This window comes from Lepus europaeus, chromosome 12 (genome assembly GCF_033115175.1).
Source record: "Lepus europaeus isolate LE1 chromosome 12, mLepTim1.pri, whole genome shotgun sequence".
NCBI lineage: Eukaryota > Metazoa > Chordata > Mammalia > Lagomorpha > Leporidae > Lepus > Lepus europaeus.
The window spans coordinates 69,986,650-69,991,055 of record NC_084838.1 but is presented as its reverse complement, the minus strand read 5'-3'; the positions used below and the strand labels follow the sequence as shown (position 1 = coordinate 69,991,055).

The 4,406-nt window shown below is 44.6% G+C and overlaps 1 pseudogene; it reads left to right on the top strand.

Moving 5' to 3' along the window:
* Positions 1 to 1,289: 1,289 nt before the first annotated feature.
* Positions 1,290 to 2,945, top strand: LOC133771021 (large ribosomal subunit protein bL9m-like; annotated as a pseudogene).
* Positions 2,946 to 4,406: the final 1,461 nt, after the last annotated feature.

The following is a 4,406-nucleotide window of genomic DNA, read 5'->3' as shown; positions in this document are numbered from 1 at the left end:
CCTCTGGACTGTCACCAGGAACTGCATCACTAATTCCTTTCTTTCTTTCTTTCTTTCTTTCTTTCTTTCTTTCTTTTTATTTATTTATTTGACAGGTAGAGTTATAGACAGTGAGAGAGAGAGACAGAGAGAAAGGTCTTCCTTCCGTTGGTTCACCCCCCCAAATGGCCTCTACGGCCGGCGCTGTGCCAATCCGAAGCCAGGAGTCAGGTGCTTCTTCCTGGTCTCTCATGCAGGTGCAGGGGCCCAAGCACTTGGGCCATCCTCCACTGCCTTTCCAGGCCACAGCAGAGAGCTGGCCTGGAAGAGGAGCAACCAGGACTAGAACCCGGCGCCCATATGGGATGCCTGCAGCGCAGGTGGAGGATTAACCTAGTGTGCCATGGTGCCGGGCCCTGCATCACCAACTTCAATCCACAGAAATATCCCAGTAATCTTGTTGAGGGACTTAAAAAATGAAAATATAAAACCTTCTTTCCAGAAATAAGCATTTCAGGATTATATCCTACATATTCCTTTCTGTTCTGTTCCTCTAACAAAACTGGATGGAGACCACAGAAAAGAGTTTCCCACAAGTAGATTTGTGAAGGATGCACTCTGTGCCAACAGCAAATCCCCTCATCTCTTCTCTAGGATAGCTTGTGCATCTTATCCTGAGATCTGGGAGGGAGAAATAGATCTGACAGAGTGAAACCCTCCAGGATTTCTGAAACCCAGAGGAGAATTCAGGGCTGGATTAAATCACTGAGTCTTTCATCAAGGCAGATTGCTTGGTTAAATACAAACCTTCTTCCCCATTCCAGGTGTTTCTATTTGATTCTTTTCAGTGTTATAATTTCCTTTTATGTTGATTTCTTTACTTTGTTTTTCTTTTCCAATTTCATTATGGCAGATTTTCTAGTGTTTTCAATTTTGGGAGGGTCCTCATTGATAGTAGCAAGAAATACTGGTTATTGGGATGTGCTTGGTTACTGTAATCTTCAAAGCTCCTAGTCATTTCATCTCCTGGACCTAAGAGTTACTTTGAGGCTATGACTCTACTAGTCAGTTTTCATACATATGGATATCACTGAACATAAAGCAAAATGTAAGATATACTTGTCAGTTATTTTTACACTAATGCTGAGTAATAAATGGCTCCAAAACTGAATGGCTCATTTAAAAAAAAGCATTTATTGTCCATGTTTGTGGAAGATCGGATGATTTGGAATTGCTCTGCTGCTATTTTAGGGCGGCTGTGCTGGTATCAGAGCTTCAGGTTGGGATTGTGTCTGCTTCACAATCCCATTATGCACAAGAGGCACATTCTCTTGGTGGATCATCAAGTCATCAAGCATAAAAGGGCAAGTCAAATAGCTTATTTAATGATCTCACGCCTGTGTCATTCAAATGGCCAAAGCAAGTCATATAGGAAACATTTTCAAAAAGTTTGTAGGAAAATGGAATTAAAGGATACATTTCTTTTTATGGAAAACAAAATTTAAACCCATGCATTGTTTCAGCACAATACATATATTCCGCAACCTTTGAAATACCCTCATACATGATCATGCCATCCAGAGAGTAGGGAAATAACTCCCTATAGAAGTTCATATGGCAGAAGGAGGGGGTCAAGAATTGCAAATATTGATTTAATCTACCATGGAGACAATGTGCAAAAAGATTAATTCAAATAATTCAAAAGAAATACCTACTGACTTGTGAAATAAGTAGCATCATATCCATGTGTAAAAATAAATTCCGATTTTTCCAATTAAACCAGTGAAAAATTAGTAAATTAGGTTCAGTTACCATATAGTGTTTTTAAAGGATGTCACTACATTGATAGTTACTGGTTTTGACTATGCTGGAGATCTATCCAACTAGGATAGAGTTGTACATAAATTTATGATATGCGGTTACATATACTTGTTTATTGAATTTGTAACCAGGAAGTAAAATGTACCCGAAAAGGAAATCAACCGATATGGTCGGAACTGCTATTTTGTAAGAAAAGGTGACTCAACAAAAGAAGTTCCTTGCGGTTTTAAAGTTTATTATGTGTAAGCCTCTAAAAAAATCTTCTTTAAGAAAAAGGAGAAGTTGACATAGAGCAAAAGTTTTAAACCAGAGGTTTCTGTTTTCAATTTTTCAAAATGAGAACACTTCTCTGGAACATTTTATATTTCATTGTTTTAGTTAAGAAACAAAATCAAGAAATAAATAAAGTATGAGTTCAAGAGAGAGGTTTTGCGGGCAGGCGCCCAGCGGCTGCTGAGGAGAGGTGTGAGGGAGCTGCTCCGGCCACCTCTTGAGAGGAGCCCTTCCGGCCCGAAGCGTGACTTCAGCCTTTCCCGCTGTCTGGGCACGCTCATCACGGATTGCTGGTGCAAGGTGCTGCCGGCCGGCCAAGGCCCGCAGCCGCGCCTGCACCGCTGGCACCGTGTTTGCAAGCTGGTGGAGGACGGACACAAAGCTCCGGCTGGAGCTCATCCTTCTGCAGTCTTGGAAGACCTCGGAGTCCGGAGTGATTGATCTCAGTGTGGGAATCTGTGGGTCTAACGGACTCCTCCCTCAGGGACTGGCAGTGTGTGCCACTCCTGAAAACAAGAAACTGTTTGAAGAGAAGAAATTGCTAAGAAGGAAAACTAGAGAAGATCCAGACCAAGGCCCATGAGGCGACAGTGAAATTTCTGCGGGTGGGGATGAAGAACAAGGCCAAATGCGAGCTGAACTCTGAAATAGCTGCCCGCCACTTCCTCAGGACTCTTGGTGTTGTGGTTCCCCCACGCACATTAAAGTGACCAGAAGAACCTATCACACGGTGGGGCGAGTACTGGTGTGAGGTGAAGGTAGTAAATGGGCTTGACACGGTGAACTTTGAGAAGCCCAAGACCAAAAGATATAAGTACTGGTTAGCCCAGCAAGCTGCCAAGAGCCTGGCCCCCACCAGCAACCAGATGTGAACCTGGCCTTCCTCCAAGGCAGCAAGGCCAACGGTGAGGAGCAGTGGAAAAAAAATGGGCCAGCACCCTGATCTCACTCCTAACTCTGCCCAAATATGAAATTCAAGAGAATATATGGAGACCTCAGACTAAATAAACCACATACACATATTGAATTTTCCGTATATGCCATTGCTGGAGGTGGGTGTTAGGAAACTGCATGGAGCAGTACAGATTCTGGTCTTCTTCCCCCTTTGGAGTTTATTGGGACGAATGGAAGAGTTAGCCATTGCAATTACTGCTTGGCTCAGTTATCATCATCAGAACGAACATTTGTATCTCAAGCAGAAACAAAGAGGTGTGTTCTTTTTTAGAAAAAAAAAAAAAGACATAGGTTTGTTTACATTGGAACAACTGTAAACTCTAGGAAAGGAGCTGGTAGCTTGGGAAAAAAAAGCAAGTCATGAGTTCAAGGAAAGCTGGTTGGGGAGTTTTGTTTGTTTGATTTTTAAAGCCCTGGCCTGAGGTGCCAACACCTCATGTGGACGCCGGTTCTAGTCCCAGCTGCTCCTCTCCCGATCCAGCTCTCTGCTGTGGACTGGGAAAGCAGTAGAGGATGGCCCAAGTCCTTGGGCCCCTGCACCCATGTGGGAGACCTGGAAGAAGCTCCTGGCTCCTGGCTTCGGATCGGCACAGCTCCGGCTGTTGTGGCCATTTGGGGAGTGAACCATTGGATGGAAGACCTCTCTCTGTCTCTACCTCTCTCTGTAACTCTTTCAAATAAATCAAATAAATAAATAGGAACCCTTTCCAAAATTTTTGTTTTTAAGATTCAGGTTAGGGCCGGCGCCGTGGCTCATTAGGCTAATCCTCCGCCTGCACACCGGGTTCTAATCCTGGTCAGGGCGTCGGATTCTGTCCCGGTCGCTCCTCTTCTAGTCCAGCTCTCTGCTGTGGCCCGGGAAGGCAGTGGAGGATGGCCCAGGTCCTTGGGCCCTGCATCCCATGGAAGACCAGGAGAAGCACCTGGCTCCTAGCTTTGGATCAGCACGGTGCGCCGGCCACAGCAGCCATTGGAGGGTGAACCAACAGAAAAGGAAGACCTTTCTCTCTGTCTCTCTCTCTCTCACTGTCCACTCTGCCTGTCAAAAAAAAAAAAAAAAAAAAAAAAAAAAGATTCAGGTTACTCCTAGGCTCTAGCCCCTGCCACCGTTACTAGAAGCCAGATGAGCACATGGCCCAACCACCCTAATGGGATTCACTGCTCCTACTTCCCTGCCCGCCTCCCAGCAAAGATTTTACAGAACCTGTTCCTGAACATGTGGCGCTCTCTCTCTCGCTCGCTCTCTCTCCCTCTCCCTCTCTTGTGCTCTCCTTCTCCCTCTTTTCCTTCTTCACCCCTTCCCTCCTGTCTGTCAGGTTTCCCCACCAATAAACCTTTTCCCTTCAAAAAAAAAAAAAAAAAAGATTCAAGTTAAAATT